The sequence below is a fragment of the Fistularia commersonii genome, chromosome 14 (assembly GCF_037954325.1).
Source record: "Fistularia commersonii isolate RoL2024-O1a breed Wild chromosome 14, RoL_Fcom_v1.0, whole genome shotgun sequence".
In the NCBI taxonomy this organism is placed as follows: Eukaryota; Metazoa; Chordata; class Actinopteri; order Syngnathiformes; family Fistulariidae; genus Fistularia; species Fistularia commersonii.
In genome coordinates, this window is record NC_141297.1 from 1,767,771 (window position 1) to 1,787,345 (window position 19,575).

At 44.7% G+C, this 19,575-nt stretch overlaps 1 protein-coding gene and 1 long non-coding RNA gene across 5 annotated transcripts in view; one reads left to right on the forward strand and one right to left on the reverse strand.

The window, feature by feature from the left end:
- Window positions 1-19,575, forward strand: part of LOC147226856 (synaptotagmin-2-like) — a 95,515-nt gene that overhangs the window by 34,873 nt on the left and 41,067 nt on the right. For all 4 annotated transcript variants that reach the window (XM_086159566.1, XM_086159570.1, XM_086159565.1 and 1 more), the window contains exon 3: window positions 11,782-11,852. The gene's annotated coding sequence lies outside the window, so the exon portion shown is untranslated. The remainder of the gene's footprint in view (window positions 1-11,781; window positions 11,853-19,575) is intronic.
- LOC147226857 (uncharacterized) lies at window positions 10,214-12,607 on the reverse strand. The gene is made up of 4 exons (XR_015107112.1): window positions 12,352-12,607; window positions 12,162-12,265; window positions 11,861-12,070; window positions 10,214-11,186 (listed from the first exon to the last, which is right to left on the reverse strand). It is a non-coding gene; the product is annotated as an uncharacterized LOC147226857 (long non-coding RNA).

Consider the following 19,575-nt stretch of genomic DNA (forward strand, 5'->3'; position numbering starts at 1 on the left):
TTCACCCTCTCATTCACACATCCTATAGAAAGATACCATTCACCCTTTAATTCACACATTATATACAGGGATGTCTCAGAAAATTAGAATATTGTGATAAAGTTCTTTATCTTCTGTAATGCAATTACAAAAACAAAAATGTCACATATTCTGTATTCATTACAAGTCAACTGAAATATTGCAAGCCTTTTATTATTTTAATATTGCCGATTATGGCTTGCAGCTTAAAAAAACTCAAAAATCCTTTTTCAAAATATTAGAACATCATGAAAAAGTAATTTTTTTGTTTTTTTAATCGCATTACAGAAGATAATATCACAATATTCTAATTTCCTGAGACAGTCCTGTAAAGACAACATTCACCTTCTCATTCACTTTCCTATAGAAACATACGATTCACCCTCTCATTCACACACTTGGGCAATTCAGGGTCTTCAGTGAACCTCCTGCTGGTGTTTGGATGATGTGAGGAACCCTGAGGAACCCAACGCAGACACAAAGAGAACATGGAAACTCGAACCGGGCACGTCGGGTAATTGGCGTGGAAATGATCGCGGAGTTCTTGGAATCCTGTCACAGTCGATGACGCCGCGCTCTTTAGCAATTTGTCTCATCAATCTTTATTTAGTTCCACCTTGGAGATCCTGGCAGTGACCAGTATTGAACACCAGAGGACAAAGTCCTCATTAAATTCCCCTTTGTCTTTTTTTCCCTTCCCTCCAAATAGTTTTGCTCCGTCGGGGACACAAACAGGGCGGGAGGAGAGATCCAATTATGTTAACCACCAGGCCGTTTCCTTTAACGTAATTGTACGTGAAGATCTGCCCATCATTTAAGATCCTTCAACAAACTTATCGAGTTGTTCACCTTTCGCCGCGGCGCCTGTTTCATATATCTATTTTTTTCCCATCGCGTTATAATGAAGTTTCTGACTTTTCCCGTTTTCTCCGCCACCCGTTGAAAGCGTCGTGCTCGTTTTTCTTTTTCTTTTTTTTTTTTTTTTAAGTTTGAAAACAGTTTTCATCATTTGACCTTTTTCCAGGAAGAAAAAAAAAACTCCCTCGACCGCATGCAAAAAACTCGCTGTGACGCCTTCGTCTTCCCCCGCGGTGTTTCGCGGTGCCGCACCTTCGGGGTGTCCGTTCACTCCGTGTTCTGCCAAATGCTTCTTGTAGTAAAAACAACAAAAAAAAAAAAAAAAAAAAAAAAAATGGACTGAAAGGTCACTCGCGCAATTAATGTACAAAAAAAAAAAAGAAAAAAAAAGTATTTTTTCCGGTACAAATGTCACAGAACTTGATTTCAATATTTAGTTCTTTTACCGGCATGAATGAAATGAAGGGTGCGTCAGACGGACAGCAGATGTTAAAATTTTCGGGTAATAAAGGTTTTGGACGTCGCAGATGATAGGATGGTGAGGGATGCTTGGCAATGTGCGCAAATGCTAAGGCTCTTTGGCCTCCAGGGGGCGCCACAAACATTTAAAAATTAACCTTCAATATAATAATATCAATTTACATATATTAATAACGCTGCAAATTATTATACTAAATAAAATGAAGGTGTGATAAGACAGTGTTTATTCAATCATCAGGGCACCATTTCAGGGTAGAAAATAATGCAAATAGTAATAATAGACAGAATATGCAAATTCGCAAAATTTACGTACAAAAATATATAAAAATGTAAAAAGAAATGCCTTGTGCTGGGAATGGTAAGAGAAATAATAGGCAGGAGATGTGGATAGTAAAAATTAAATTATGATAAAAGATGTGTCCTGGAGAATGTAAAAATATAATATAAATGTAAATATTACATAGATGAGAGTGCTTCGCAATAAAGTATTATTATTATTTATTCACTTATTTACAGGGTTTTTGCTTTGTTGTATTTCTGATTTTTTTTTTAATTCAGTATTTGCGGGTAGAAAAGGGTGCAAATAGTAATAATAGAAAGACTGCAAATAGAAGAAAAAGATTGAAACACACAAAGTTTACGTCCAAAAAAATAGAAAAATATAAAAAGAAATAAAAGAAATGCCTTGTGCTGGGAATGGTAATAGAAATAATAGGCAGGAGATGTGGACTGTAAAAATTAAATTATGATAAAAGAGGTGTACTGGAGAATGTAAAAGTATAATATAAATGTAAATATTGCACGGATGAGAGTGGGAGGTTATAGGGTTGTGCAGGAATATTGCTTTGCAATAAATTATTAGTATTATTTATTCACTTATTTAAAGTTTTTTTTTTATGTTTTATTGTATGTCTGTTTTTCTGCATTTCCAGGTAGAAAAGAGTGCAAATAGTAATAATAGAAAGAATATGCAAATAGAGAAAAAAGATTGAAATACACAATGTTTACATACGAAAAGATAGAAAAATATAAATTTTTCTATCTAGTAAAAATGAAATGATGATAAACGAGGTGTCCTGGAGAATGAATAAATATAATAAAAATGTAGATATTGCATGGATGGGAGTGGTAGGTCATGGGGTTGTGCAGAAAATATTTTTAAGCAGCAATCATTTATTGTTATTATTTATTCACTTATTTACCTGGTTTTGCGTAGTTGTATTTCAGATTTTTTTTTGCATTCCTTTTTTTTTTTATGGTATATAAATTGAGCGACGCATTATCTAAAAGATTAAAGACAACGGTAAAATTGACGCTGTTCCATTTCTGAGGCGGAGGAAAATGTTGTTTTACCTACGTGAGTTTAAAATCATTCACCAGTCTACAAAATGAGACTTAATGATAAAACACGGAGCTCTTCTGTATCCATTTCACTGACGCAAAACAAATAGACAGATATTTATCTTAACCTCCATTAGTCCTGCAGATCTTAATGGATTTATGGTACAGCTGAGATTTGCCCGTCTTTAACTAACTCTCTTCCGAATCCCCGCCTTGGTCAATTCTCTTGTAAAGAATTTTGGAAAACCGCAGTAAATCAGACGCACGGTGCTGGAAAAACTACCTCTCCTTTAGAAGATTCCCAAATTGTTTGTGTCTGGCTTCGGTTGGAGTTGAACTTTCCGTCGGCGTTGGTCGCCCGGTGATTTATAAGAAATGTCAGCTCTCAGTTGGACTCGGGCTGTTCTCAGCCAACGCAGTGAGAGGACGTTCCTCCCCCTGTGCCTGCAGCTCACCGGCTGATTAAAGTTCAATTGCAGCGATTATGTAATGGTCAGGGTTTTTCTTTGTTTCTCTAATCATTTGAGATGCATTCATTCATTCGGCGGAGACGTGCAACCATTCACTCTGTCGTTCAAAACATAAAGATATACTATATATGGTGGGAGACATTCACTCTGTCATTCACTTGTAATATCGGGACATGCAACCATTCACCCACTCATTCACATCATAGAAATGTTTAATATGTAGAGACATTCACCCTGTCATTCACATAATATATATGGAGAAATATATGTATAAGTAGAATAAGAATAAGAAAAACTTTATTTATCCGGAAGGAAATTGTTGTGCCGGAGTTTCAAGTAAATATAACAATAATAAATGGATATATGTATGTATATATGGAGAAAATTTGATTCACACGTCATATAGAGACATGCTGTATATGGAGGGAGGCATTCACTCTGTCATTCACTTGTATTATAGGGACATACAACCATTCAGCCTCTCATTCACACGTCATTGAGATGTATAATATTTATATGGAGAAAAATTCACCCTGTCATTCACAGGTCATATTGCGATATAGAGGGACATACAACCATTCACCCTGTCATTCACACATTATTGAGATGTAAAATATATATATATGGAGAAAAATTCACCCTGTCATTCACAGGTCATAGCGACAGTCAGTCATTCATTCACATCATAGAGATATGCTGAAATGAAGGGAGGCATTCACTCTGTCATTCACTTGTATTATTGGGACATACAACCATTCACCCTCTCATTCACACGTCATTGAGATGTATAATATTGATATGGAGAAAAATTCACCCTGTCATTCATACGTCATATAGCGACAGTCAGTCATTCATTCACGTCATAGACTTGCTATATAAGGAGGGAGGCATTCACTCTGTCATTCACTTGTATTATAGGGACATACAACCATTCACCCTCTCATTCGAACCACCGGCCAATGGCAAGACCAAAAATAGGGACATACAACCATTCACCCTCTCATTCACACGTAATTGAGATGTAAATTTTATATATGGAGAAAAATTCACCCTGTCATTCACACCTCATATAGCGACAGTCAGTCATTCATTCACGTCATAGAAACGCTAAAATGAAGGGAGGCATTCACTCTGTCATTCACTTGTAATATAGGGACATATAACCATTCACCCTGTCAGTCACATGTTATTGAGATTTATAATATATATATGGAGAAAAATTCACCCTGTCATTCACAGGTCATATAGCGACAGTCAGTCAGTCATTCATTCACGTCATAGACATGCTATATATGGAGGGAGGCATTCACTCTGTCATTCACTTGTAATATAGGGACATACAACCATTCACTCTCTCATTCGAACCGCCGCCCGATCACAAGGCCTAGCAGATCTCCTAGTGAACCTGGAGTGCACCTGGACCTCAGCTTCACATTTCATCTGTTTATATGTATAAATGTGTACAGATACGCTAAAAAGGAAGGCTCGTCCGGAACGCAGCATCTTCTTTCTGGAGAAGAAAAGAAAAAAAAGCCCCGGCTCTGTGTAATTAGCCCCAGGTGCAAGCATGAATCAGCTTCAGAATTCTGCCAATAACCCTCCAAGCACGAAGCGCTTTGTCTCCCCGCTGTACTTTTGACCTTCCCTCTGACTGCGGCGCGGCCCGGGCTCTGGGGCGTCGCTACGACGGGATCCGGACGCCGCCGAGGGCTTTCTCGCTAAACGCTCTCGTCGGATCTCCCGGCGATAGCGACCGCGCTCGAATCGAAAGCGAAGGCATTCGCGTTTTCTCGTTGTTATGCACGCGTGTTTGGTTTGTGTCAGCGGGGGTTATTAAGGGGTGGTTGCCGTTGGCTACGGAGGGCCTTTGTTTAGCTTCTGAAGCTCATCAAAGCTTTTTCGATCGTCTGAACATCTGATACGGGCTCGCACATCATGCTACTCTCTGTTATATCGCTAGCGTTAGCATCAGGCGCTACCTATTTTTGTAATCAATGTCGAGGAGGGGTCGTACCCGATCGTATTCTAATTTTTGCCTCCGAGAAAATATAAAAGAAAACGCAGAGAGCGGGTTGTTTGAAAACAAGATGTGATAATTTGAATTTTTATGAATCCCCGGAGGGACATTAAGCCCGTCTCGGCAGCAGCTGCGCCGATAACGACAGCCAGAAAGACGTTAAAGAACACGATGAAGTTAAACCAATGGGGAAGGGGTGATAACGTTGAAAACAAAATACGGAACGCTAGTATTTTTGCCTTTTTCTAAGTTTAGCGTCCACGTACGTCAATGTTGTTAAAATGTACGATACTCATTTCGACGCCGGTGTAAATTCTGCGAACGACCCCACTTCGCTCCGAGTCCGCAAACCGAAGTGGGCCGACGCTCCCCCGTGGACGTCTTCCACGATACAATCACAACCAAGCAATTAAGTCCAGTGAATCATGAAATTGATTGTTTTGCCGAACCAGGAAGAGGAAATTGGGCCACGATTGTAAAATCGTAAAAGTTCCCTCCTTCCCTTCATCGGTAAAACCCTCTGCAAAGTGCGTTAAGGACTCGTGAGAGTGACTCGGAGGTTTTCCGATCAGACGTCGTGACCTCTTCTTCACCCTACTTCGCCGTGCGCCACGGATGGAAATTTGAAAATGTCAATCAATAAAGTGTAAAAACTCAGCGTTAAATATTTAGCGCACCGTCTCCGCAGGGGTTTGCGATCTTCGACGGATATCGGCTCGGCGTAATCTCATCACGTCGTATTTTGCTACCGTAGCTCATTCATATTCATTCGTTGCCTATGCTACTTATATGCTAAGGGTGGCTAAGGGTGTAGCCTAACCCAGCTATCGTCCGGGAAGAGGCGGGATCATCCCTGACCGGCGGCCCGTCGATCAGAACCACATTTTGAGACATTCAGTCGGAATCCAACCGGGGATCTTCTTGCTTTTGAGGCGGAGGCGCTAACATCGCTAACATCGCTAACATCGCTAACCAAAATCTCATTAGCGATGGTTCTAGGTTCTATCAACTCCATCTCTGCGGTTTCTCTGATCAAAACGCAGCAAAGAAAACAGACGGCGCCCGCGCAGTAGTTTGATCTTCGTCACCGCGGAGAATTTTCAGGAATCCTCAACACCGAGTTTCATTATTTTTAACGGAAGGTACAACTTGTCTGACAAATTGGGGTTTGGAGTAGATGCGCCGAAGAAGATCTCAGATCAGAGCTTGATTGTATTCATAGGTTTTAAGGCAGATGTTGCATCGGTTGCTAAAATCTGACCGGGTTCTTAATAATTCAGGTATGGCTTCAGCCGATGTCGTGCAGAGCAGGAAGCGGCGTCTTCCTCCGTTAGACAGGAGACGGTCCAAAAATCCACAGAAACATGTGTTTTTCCTCGATAGCCGAGTTGAGTTTGAACGCTTTCCTTCGCCGGAGCCGCCGAGTGCCGAGCTGACACGCACTCAGTGTGCGGCGCTGATAATAGCTTGTTGAACATAATTGTGCAGTTTGAATTAGTCCGGACAAAATAGTTGGAGTGTACTTCAGTGTGTGCCCGCGGTACAACAGCAACCACCTCCAGCACTCAGAGAGTCCATTTACACAAATCAGATGGTTTCCAAGAATTACCCGAGATGCGCCGGACGTTCAGCGGTGAAAGCAGGCGCGCCTCGCTGGGTGGACCAGGACCATCACCTGGAGGTCTGAGAACCTTCACAGACGTCCATCTAGGTGAACCAGGAACAAGAGGACTGAGAACCTTTGTAGATATCCATCTAGGTGGACTAGGACCTGGATGATCCACAACCTTCACAGACATCCATCTAGGAGGACCAGGACCATCACCTGGATGACTGAGAACCTTCACAGACGTCCATCCAGGTGGACCAGGACCTGGATGATCCACAACCCTCACAGTCATCCATCCAGGTGGACCAGGACCTGGATGATCCACAACCTTTACAGACATCCATCCAGGTGGACCAGGACCTGGAGGATCCACAACCTTTACAGACATCCATCTAGGTGGACCAGGACCATCACCTGGATGATTGAGAACCTTCACAGACATCCATGTAGGTGGACCAGGACCTGGATGACCCACAACCCTCACAGACATCCATCCAGGTGGACCAGGACCTGGAGGATCCACAACCTTTACAGACATCCATCTAGGTGGACCAGGACCATCACCTGGATGATTGAGAACCTTCACAGACATCCATGTAGGTGGACCAGGACCTGGATGATCCACAACCTTCACAGACATCCATCTAGGTGGACCAGGACCTGGATGTTTCACAACCCTCACAGACATCCATCCAGGTGGACCAGGACCAGGAGGACTGAAAACCTTTACAGACATCCATCTCGGTGGACCAGGACCATCACCTGGATGATTGAGAACCTTCACTGACATCCATGTAGGTGGACCAGGACCTTGATGATCCACAACCCTCACAGACATCCATCTAGGTGGACCAGGACCAGGAGGACTGAAAACCTTTATAGACATCCATCTAGGTGGACCAAGATCTGGATGATCCACAACCCTCACAGACATCCATCTAGATGTACCAGGACCAGGATGACCGAGAACCTTCACAGACTTCTATGTAGGTGTGCTCAGACCATAACCTGGATGTCTGAGCGCCTCCACAGACATCTCTGTAGGTCCACCCACCTGGTAGGAGATGCATGTGTGTGGACGGCGCTCATGGAGGCGTGGGGAGGTGCCACCTTGCAGGTTGCGCGAGGCGTCGTGGTAGCGATGGCGGCAGGATGACTAATCCACGGCTTTGGTGCCTTGCATCTTGCTTTCACTGTAAACTGTCACAGTCGGCGGAGGGGAGCAGAAGAAGAAAAACAGGGAAGTAAGAGGTGACTTGTATTAAAACAATAATTTTCTGTGACGAATGCTCGGGAAATTAATACCGAGTTTAATACGTCTCGGTGAGGAGACGGGAGGAAATCCGTGTTTGTTGGACTACTAAGTGTCTTTATGCGCAGACAGAGTCTGATGTGCAGCAATTGCTCACGTTTGGTCACCTTTAGTTGCTTTCAGACAGAAGAGTTCCATGACAACAGTTCTAAGAGGCGTCCAGTGAGGGACCAATGAAGGGACCAAGGAAGAGACCAATGAAGCACAGAGGAAAGGAGAACGTTAGGGACTAATGAAGGGACGATGGTAGGGCCCAATGAAGGGACCAATGAAAGACCAAGGAAAGGACGATGGTAGGGACCAATGAAGGGACCAAGGAAGGACCAAGGAAAGGACGATGGTAGGGACCAATGAAGCGACCAAGGAAGGGACCAAGGAAAGGATGATGGTAGGGACCAATGAAGGGACCAAGAAAGGGACCAAGGGAGGGACCAACAAAGGGACCACGGTAGGGCCCAATTAAGGGACCAATGACGGACCAAGGAAAGGAAGACAGTAGGGACCAATGAAGGGGCCGTGGTAGGGACCAATGAAGGGACCAAGGAAGGACCAGGGTAAGGACTACGGTAGGGACCAATGAAGTGACCAATGAAGGGACCAACAAAGGGACCACGGTAGGGCCCGATGAAGGGACCAATGAAGGACCAAAGAAAGGATGACGGTAGGGCCCAATGAAGGGACCGTGGTTGGGACCAAGGAAGGGACCGCTGTGACACAAGCATCTGCAACGTGAAGCTCAATAACAAACCATGGAAAAAGAAGAATAGGAAGAGGACATGGACAACAAGGAGGTGGAGGCTGCCTCAGTATTCATCTAATAATAGACTACCGGAACATTGAAGTGTTTTTATCTTCTCCCTGCACTGTGAAGAGCCCTGTTAGCCATGCGCTAGCGCTGTACTTATTTGGGCCAAATTGTAGATGTTTCTCTGCGAGCCCTGGAAACCCCTCTGAACAGGCCAGATCTTGGATGTCTTCAGTGCTCCATGTCTCGCTGCTTCTGTCCACTTTGTCCTAAGAAAACATCTGAGCAGTGAATGGTACCTCGCAGTCAGCAAGAGTTAGCTTATGAGTTCCACCAATCAGCAAACACTGTCATGTGACTTCCAATGCAACGATCAAAATATCATGCCTCGGAGTTGGAGCTATCATGGTTCCACGGTTCCTGGTTCCCCTTGCTGTCCAAACGCACAGGGAACAAGAGAGGTTCTGGGAGCTGCAAAAAGTCATTGGAGTGTGAAAGAGGCTGATGCCGGGCTACCGCTTCCAATGGGAGCTTCGCTACAGACGCTATTTGGATTCACGGACACCGTCCAATCAGATTGTCAGGTGTTACCCCTGAGAAATGGTAGCGCTAATCTTATCTTCGCGCAGATTTCCTGATTTGTGAAAGTCAGCCGGTCCCCCTGTTCGAAAGGCGACTCCCCCTGTTTTAATATTGCTAATCGCTAGTGCTGATCTGGTGTTCATGGCAACGTTATTTCTTTCCATTGGAAACAGTCTATTTGTCAGGTCTGCAAACAGGATTAGGCAAAAACAAAAAAATCCGGGACGGTTTCCGCGGGGGCGGGTCGGAGCGCAGCGCCAGAGAACCCATTAGATACGAGGGCACTCGTGGACGTGGGAATAGATGTTCATTTCCATTAACCTTGCAAGATAAGGAGGGGGTGTTTGACATTGGTGTTACTGTCTGAAGAAATACAGCGATCCCTCGCTATAACGCGGTTTACTTTTCACGGTTTCGCTACTTCACGGATTTGCATGGTGCATCGTGTTCTGCATTCTGATTGGCTAAAAAGTCACTCCGCTTCTTCTCTACCTGTGCGTTAATAATGTTGCAGTTTAATAGGTACACGTACGTAAAACAGCTTACCGAATTTACATGACGTACGTGCAAATTCTCTCGCGATTTCGAGTTTCTCTAAAACCCATAATGTTGACAAAACGCTCTGGAGCGACAAAAGGCAGCGGAAGATGCTATCTATGGCAGATAAAGTTAAACTTCTGGACATGCTAAGGGAAGCTAAAAGCTATGCGGCTGTAGGTCGGTATTACGGAATTAATGAATCTTTCGTTCGTTCCATAAAGAAGGAAGAAAAAAATATAAGGACGACAGCAGCAATGAGATTTAATAAGGATGCAAAAAGGGTTGCAACTGTCCGCAACAAGACCGTGGTAAGGATGGAGTCTGAATTAGCTCGGTGGATTAATGACTGCAGGAAAAAAAACATTACGTTGGATACAAACATTATCTGCACAAAAGCGAAACAAATGATTGAGCCTGTAAAATGGTTTGTTCTTTCTTTTCAATGTATAATAGAGTATTTAATTGTATAATAATTGTAAAAAAAAATAAATAAAGGTTTCTACTTCACGGATTTTGCCTATCACGGGTTCTTCTTGGAACGCAACCCCCGCGAAAAACAAGGGTTTACTGTATACGATTGATTTTGTCGGTTTTAACTTTTAAGTTATTTAACTTTCATCGGTGTTTCTGGGGAAAACGGGAAGTTTTTCCCGATGTAGCCTTCGAACGATGAACAAAGGGTTCTCTGGTTTTAGCCGTAGAGCGCCGATGCTAGCTCAACCAATACGACCCGCAATTTGAAGCCTTCTGTTCACGTTGATGATTAGAATTATTATTTGACAGTACAGTACAGAAGTTATTTGTGGAAAAAAACGCTTCTAAAGTACAGTACTTTTATTTGTGAAACAAATGATTTAGCCTGGTTTGTTCTTTCTTTTCAATGTATAATAGAGTATTTAATTGTTTGATAATTGTAAAAAAGAAAATAAAGGTTTCTACTGCATGGATTTTGCCTATTTTATCGATTTTGCCCCCGCGAAAAACAAGGGAATACAGTGTTAGATGGACCTTTATGGGGGGAAAAAAAAAAATCAGGGGATATTTGCAATGAGAAATGGAATGATGACCAGAAGAGATGATCTTGAGGTTCTTGTTGGGCCTGAGGAGGACCAGGAGGATCCAGAACCCATCAGAGGGACGTGTTAGATGTTCAGCCTGAGATGGTTTCGGATTGAAGGATGCTGAGGTTGGAACCTCCAGGCAGGAGGAGGGTTCTGGATGGACGGACAGAGGACAGAAGGGTTAGATCAGGGGTGGGCAATTATTTTGACTGGCGGGCCGCATTTCTTATTTAATTTTTATATGCGGGCCAGCTGGGTGTAAATTGTAAATTGAACCAAATCAAAATTGCAATTTAAAATGTTTAATTTTTTGACACTTAATTTTAACTTTAAAAATCATTGATGATCATATACATGTGTATACATGTACTGATATTATTTCGTATAAAATCATCCACACAAAATTAAACGAAAGGAAAAAATCAGGTGTTTGTAAATTCATTATTGATTAAAAATACTAAAAATATTCAAAGAAAATAGCTTGGCGGGCCGGATAAAAAAGCAAAACGGGCCGTAAAATGCCCAGGTCTGGGTTAGATGGTCCGAGAAGAAGGAGCTCCTCTGCTCTCAAGCTGCTCCTCCAACCTGAGGATGCTAATATGCTGATTCAGTCACGACCTCCTGCCTCCGAGCCGCCGCCGAAGAAACCGCTTTCCCGATTTTGCCAGATAGGATGCGCCCCTGTTCCTGGAAGATATCTACACCTCTTTGATTTCAATTTGTTTGTTTTTTTTTTTTTCCTTTCCAGGGTTCCCGACCGGCAGTCTTCTCACCGCGATCGTCCCCGGCCCCGACCCTGCCGACATCCGAGCTTCGGCTGTAAGTACCTCGCGTGAACCCGAAGGTTACGCCGGAAATCGGAGAAGGAAATTCTCCACTCCATCGGCGCCGTCCGGTGTCAGCGCCGCGACCGTCCTCTCTCGGAGTTGACGGATCGCCGCGCCTCGTTCCCCGTCGGAAACATCACGATCGTCATCTCGCGGCGGCGGCGGCGCCCAGATGGTTGGCGGCGTTCGGGGGCGGGAGCTTCTCCGGAGCTGGAACGTCGTCAAAGCGAATGAAAGTATCCCGGTGATCCCCGTTCACCGGGCGCCAGATATGAATTATTTCTGAAAGATCTATTTATACTTTGCCTGTTAGGAACATATCTGGCCTCGCCGCTCTGCAGCACCAACCTTCTTCTTCTTCTTCTTCTTCTTTCGGTTCCATCTGCCTCCTTAGCGTCGACGTATCTGCGCGGATTCAGAGTGGACTCGTATCAGTCTGGTGTGTGTGTGTGTGCGCGTCACGCTTCACAACACACACTTGAACGAATTACCGGAGCGCGTCTGAAGGTCCGCCGACCCGGTGACGTCACGCCATCGGTCAAACCGCTCGAAATGCTTCAATTTAAACCGTAATATCTCGCGGCTCCTTCTCTCGGGCTGGTCGGGAAATAGAAGTGAATAGAGTCGCAGCGGAGAAGATAACCTGAATGGGTATTTTCCCCTCCCATAGATGTACAATGGGAGCCTTATAAGAAGAGCTGCTTTTTACATAATAGCAAGTCACAAGTATGGAATGTGAGGCTCGATTCAACCCCGCACTTCTCTGGGAACAAAGCTGCCGGAAAAAAAGAAAATACTTTCTGCGGTCGGTAATCGATCCATTTGGTCCTTTGGTGATAGTAAGAGAGACGCGACGGAGTCGTTTTAACGCCCCGGCCAACCAGGAGTTAGTCTGTCCGACACCTGGAAGTCTGTTTAGACCCTTCGAGGATCACACCGGTATAGAGGAAATTCCGTCTTTGACAGAAACCGAACAAGAGGGCGGCGCTTCCCGACGCCGCGCAGATTCAATTGCACCACGTTGATGTGTTTGTAGTTACATGCCGGATAAAATGCACAGCAAAATAAGACTTTCATCGGACCGGGAATTATGTTTCCGCACTGTCTTCTTCTTCTTCTTCTTCTTCTTCTTCTTCTTCTTTTGGCTTTTCCCTTCAGGTGTCGCCACAGCGAGTCAACTTTCTCCATCTCACCCTATTCTCTGGATCCTCCTCTCTCACACCAACTACCTTCATATCTTCTCTCACTAAGTCCATAAATCTTCTCTTTGGTCTTCCTCCAGACCTCCTGCCTGGCAGCTCCAATTCCAGCATCCGTCTACCAATATATTCTCTCTCCCTCCTCTGTCCATGACCCAACCATCTCCGTCTGGCTTCTCTGACCTTCTCTCCAAAACATCTAACATGTGCTGTTCCTCTGATGGACTCATTCCTGATCCTCTCCATCCTGGTCACTCCCAAATAGAACCTCAACATCTTCATCTCTGCGACATCTAGTTCTGCCTGCTGTCTTTTGGTGATTGGAACAGTTTCTAGTCCAAACATCATCGCTGGTCTCACCACTGTCTTGTACACCTTTCCTTTTATTCTGGCCGATAGTCTTCTATCTCTTGGTACCCCTGACACTTTTCTCCACCCATTCCAACCTGCTTGGACCGTCTCTTCACTTCTTTTCCTCACTCTCCGTTGCTCTGGACTGTTGACCCCAAGTACCTGAAATCCTCCAGCTTCTTGATCTCCACTCCCTGTAGCCTCACCGTTCCACCCGAGTTCCTCTCATTAACACACATATATTCTGTCTTGCTGCGACTAACTTTCATTCCTCTCCTTTCCAGAGCATACCTCCACCTCTCTAGATTTTCCTCTACCTGTTCCCTGCTCTCACTACAGATCACAATGTCATCTCCATGGTCCATGGGGATTCCTGTCTAACCTCATCTGTCAGCCTGTTCATCACCATTGCGAACCAGAAGGGTCTCAGAGCTGATCCCTGATGGAGTCCCACCTCCACCTTGAACTTCTCTGTTACCCTTACAGCACACCGTACCAGTGTCTCACAGCGAGCATACATGTCCTGCACCAGTCTAACATACTTCTCTGCCACTCCATACTTACTCATACAATACCAGAGCTCCTCTCTTTATGTTTCCGCACTGTACAAATGAAAATAAACCCTTTGAATCTTGAATCTTTGACGCCAACGTCGTTCGGTTTCTCGCTTTTGCTGTTATTGGGCCGACCAGCGGGTTGGAAATAGCGTATTTTTCGTTCTTATGGTTCGGACGACCTCCTTCGGAAGGGCTGATTGGCGGCAGATACGAGCCTTGCGGCATCACGTGCCGTCGCTCTTCGCTAAAGCGCAGCTAGCGACGGCGTGCCGGGTTTCCCTCGCTCCCTGCCGTCTGAAAGGCGTGACGGAGGAAGCCGTGATTTATCCTCTGAGCGTCCCTCCGTGCACGGGTGTGCGGCGTATCCTAGCGCGCTACGGCTCTCAGCTGATTAAACAGAAGCATTTCCATGAGTGATGGAGTTAGCGTTGCCTCGCAGGCTAGGAGAAGCTAATAAACCCCACCGAACAACGGGGGGGAAAAAGACGGACGCCGGTTTCCCTTCACCTTTCCGCCGTCGTGGCTAACAGTGGTCGTCGTCTCCCACCCTTCCCCCGAGAATCCCGGCGAGAATCCGTGCCCTTTGGGCTTCTGGTGCACGTTTGCTCAGATATGCAGCGCCATTAGAGGCCGCTGCTTTTTTACTAATGTATGGAGATAATTCATGCATTCTTGATACGGGGGGGGGGGAGAGTTTTCCGGGGCAGCGGGAGAAAGGCACATTAATTTGGTCTTATCTCCGTATCCAGGCGAGGCACTGAGCTAAAAATGACTTCCCCAAAAAAAGAAAAAAAAAAAAAAAAAAAAAAAATGTGCTTGTTCCTCATCAGGAGTTTCACAAGAGGAACAGAAGACGATGAGTCATATTTTCATTATTCAAATTTGGCATTGTTAGCTATTTGTCTTGTGTATCTCAGGTCACCTTAATCTTCATCACGCATTTCAAAGGAAAAGATGGAACGGGCTCTTCGGTTCTAAATAGAATCGCATCCATAATTCATCCATTCATTCATTATCTATGACGCTTACGCTGCGCTCGGGGTCGCGCTGAGTCTACAGCCTATCCTGGCTCTCGTTGGACGGGAGGCGGGGTTTATCCTGGACCAATCACAGGGACACGTGTAGAGGCATGCGACCGGTCGCCCTCTCATTCACATCTGGACAATTTAGGGTCTCCGGTGAACTTCCTGCATCGTTTGCGGACGACATTGCGATCTGTAGTGAGAGCGGGGAAGAGGTGGAGGAACATCTAGAGAGGTGGAGGTATGACCTGGAGAGGAGAGGGATGAAGGTTAGTGTGTGAATGAGAGGAACTCGGGTGGAACCCAGAGGCTACAGGGAGTGGAGATCAAGAAGTTGGAGGATTTCAAGCACTTAGGGTCAACAGTCCAGAGCGTAGGAGAGTGTGGAGAAGAGGTGAAGAGATGGGCTCAAGCAAGTTGGAATGGGTGGAGAAAAGTGTCAGGGGTACGAAGAGATGGAAGATTATCAGCCTGAATGAAAGGAAAGGTGGAGGAGACAGTGGTGAGATGATCTACAAACAGTGACAATGAAGAAAAGACAGGAGGCACAGCTGGAGGTGGCAGAGATGAAGATGTTATGGTTCTCTTTGGGGGTGACCAGGATGGAGAGGATCAGGAACGAGTCCATCAGTTAGATGTTTTGGAGAGAAGGTCAAGCTGAGATGGTTGGGTCATGAATAGAGAAGGGATAGTGAATATATTGGTGGACGGATGCTGGAATTGGAGGACTAGAGGAAGACGAAAGAGAAGATTTAAGGACGTAGTGAGAGAGGATATGAAGTTAGATGGTGTGAGAGAGGAGGATCCAGAGAAGAGGGTTAGATGGAGAAGGTTGATTGGCTGTGGAGACCGCTGAAGGGAAAAGCCCAAACTAAAAGAAAAATTTGTCACAGGGGTACAGGACATGTATGACCGAGACAAAGTGATGACTGAGATGGTTTGGACATGAACACTCCTCTGTTCATGTCCAAACCATGGTGAAGATCTGGGTAGAAGGTTGCTGAAGGTGGCGCTGCCAGCCAGGAGATCTAGAGCAAGACCAAAGAGAAGATAGATGGATGTGGCGAGAGAGAATATGAAGTAAATTGGTGTGAGAGAGGAGAATCCAGAGAATAGGATTAGATGGAGAAGGTTGATTTGCTCTGGTGACCCCTGAAGCGAAAAGCCCAAAGGGAAAGAAGAATTTGTCACAGGGTGCAGGACATGTATGACCGAGACACCGAGAAAGTGATGACTAATATGGTGAAGATCTGGGTAGAAGGTTGCGCTGCCAGGCAGGAGGTCTAGAGGAAGACCAAAGACAAGATTCATGGATGTGTTGAGAGAGAATATGAGGTTTGTTGGTGTGAGAGAGGAGGATCCAGAGAATAGAATTAGATGGAGAAGGTCGATTGCTCTGGTGACCCCTGAAGGAAAAAGCCCAAAAGAGAAGAAGTAGTGAAGCTCCTGCATGTTTTCTGGCTGTGGGAACCTCCACGCAGAAAGGCCACCATGACAGATTTGAACCAGGGAGCTTCTCACCTTGAGGCAGAAGCGCTAACCAGGCACTTTATGCTACCGCTTAGCAAGGATTTGCCGTCAGTTTACGTGATTTTTCGGTCAGTTTCCTTGATCAGCTGGGAACCCTAATCCTTCTGAACTCCGTCAAAATCCAGTTTTTCGCCGCCTCTGCAATTTTGACCGTCAGATTCTCGCGGCGTCGACAGATGCTGACGTCCTCCCGGTTTATTCCGAGCACGTACAGAAAGAAACACGGCTAACATTAACGCTAAATCGGCATTTCCACTCCATCTCTGGATGTTCGTCGAACCGGTTTGCAGCGGCTCACCTTGAAGCTCTTCGGCCGGCGAGCGTCGCTTTGTCGTGCCTCCTCACATCTGCAGCGCCGCACCACGTGCACGGAGCACGATCTAATCCCCGACCGCCAGCTTCAGCATTGTGATTACCGCATGCGCCTAGAGGCGGGGGTTGCAACAATGGTCGGCCGCCGCACGTTTTACAGATCTAAAGACCTCGCTCGATAAAGGAAAGCAACGCCGGATGCCGCCGCGGGTTTAGCGTCGCAGCGCCGTGCTAACGTTCTCGTGAAACGCGCTCGCAGAGAAAAACAAACGGTGACCGCATGTGAAAGGTATTTGAACCCTCCCGCTGTCGTCATCGGCCGAACGGTTCTCCGTGAGATCGGCGCGATTAATCCCTCGCAACACGTAGGCCTTATTAAATATTCATCCCGAGTTGCAGCGACTCTCTGCGGAGCCTCGGCCCGTTCGGTTCAAAGTGAGGTCTGACCGAGATCCCTCTTTGTTTTCCCTTCGACGAAACGGGGCTCCTTATTACCGGGTTATTAACTCGGTTGCAGAAAAAGTCGACGGGGCGTTGAGATAAACCGTACTTGTTTGTTTGTTTAGAAGTTTATTAGGACAGTGTACAATTCCATTAAGCACAGAGGCAGAGATGTTTGTACCAGATTGTAGCTCATAGCTAATTTCCATCTGTAGTCCTGGACAAGACAAATATAAAACTGTATAAAATAGACAATATATATAAAATATACAGATAGGCAGTAAAATATAAAACTGTATAAAATAGACAATATATATAAAATATACAGATAGGCAGTAAAATATAAAACTGTATAAAATAGACAATATATATAAAATATACAGATAGGCAGTAAAATATAAAACTGTATAAAATAGACAATATATATAAAATATACAGATAGGCAGTAAAATATAAAACTGTATAAAATAGACAATATATATAAAATATACAGATAGGCAGTAAAATATAAAACTGTATAAAATAGACAATATATATAAAATATACAGATAGGCAGTAAAATATAAAACTGTATAAAATAGACAATATATATAAAATATACAGATAGGCAGTAAAATATAAAACTGTATAAAATAGACAATATATATAAAATATACAGATAGGCAATAAAATATAAAACTGTATAAAATAGACAATATATATAAAATATACAGATAGGCAATAAAATATAAAACTGTATAAAATAGACAATATATATAAAATATACAGATAGGCAATAAAATATAAAACTGTATAAAATAGACAATATATATAAAATATACAGATAGGCAATAAAACATAAATCTGTATAAAATAGACAATATATATAAAATATACAGATAGGCAATAAAATAACTATACAACATATAAACAGGCAATAAAATATGTATTTTGTAAGTTGAAAGTGCTATTGTTGTGATATTGTGATATTGTTACTTTGGTCATCTGGGGTCATCTGGGGTCATCTGGGGTCATCTGGGGTCGTCTGATGGCAAAATACCCATCTGGCATTGTTAGCGTTAGCATGTTTGGTGCTCCAGAATCCAATTTGTAACGGAAGCCCATTCCATTCTTTTATGGCTTTACAGGAAAAGGCAGATTGTCGTAAGCCGCCGCAAACGACCGCCGCTTTGAACCGATTCTCTTTGACGGTTTCCCCGGCCGATCCGGGTCGGATCGATATCGCCTTCCCCCGTGTCTGGATCGCGGCTTCCTCCGTGGCTTTTCTGGAGTGGGGAGATATCTCTGGCCACGTGGAAGCCGGCGCGCAAATTGATACCGAGTTGACTGGCTTTAGACGGATTCGGCGGCGCAGTCTAAAGGTCATTCCGTGCCGGCGACGGGGACGGCACCTGTGGAGGGCTGCCATTTTCCTTTCACCTCCAACTGAACAATATGGAGGTGGACAGCAGCGGGGGGGGTGGGGGGGAGGGCCCCCGCGGAATCGCAGCGCCGCTAAGCCAGTCGCATTTTTGAAGGGCGAAATTTTCTCGGAGACCGACGGAGATAGAGGCCACGCATACAGGAGACCCCGGAGATGCGGACCAGAAAGGGGGCGCTTGAATACGTTTTAGCTCCTCAGATGTCTGTCGCGGAGGCTCGTTTTGTTAGCGTAGCGGTTAGCGCTGGCAGCTAGAAGGTTGCTGGTTCGATGCTTTCCTTCCACGGTCCAACGGAGGTCCGTCGGAAGCCCACCTGGTTCTCCAGGAAAGGCATGAATGAAAAGTCGTGTCACTGTTCATCTGTGCCCGCCTTACTCGTACGACGTTTACAAACTCTATAAATATTTGTAGTATTATCGTTCCAGTATCCCGTTTAGATTTAATGAAATGGAAATCAGACATATTGAAACTCCTCTCTGGCACTTGAGGTGGCACTTGAATACGTTTTAGCTCCTCAGATGTCTATCGCGGAGTCTTGTTTTGTTAGCGTAGCGGTTAGCGGTTAGCGCTGGCAGCGAGAAGGTTGCCGGTTCGATTCTCCGTCTACACGCTAACCTTCAACGGTCCAACGGAGGTCCGTCGGAAGCCCACCTGGTTCTCCAGGAAAGGCATGAATGAAACGTCGTGTATCTGTGCCCGCTTTGCTGGTACGACGTTTACAAGCGCTATAAATATTTGTAGTATTATCGTTCCAGTATCCCGTTTAGATTTAATGAAATGGAAATCAGACATATTGAAACTCCTCTCTGGCACTTGAGGCGGCACTTGAATACGTTTTAGCTCCTCAGATGTCTATCGCGGAGTCTTGTTTTGTTAGCGTAG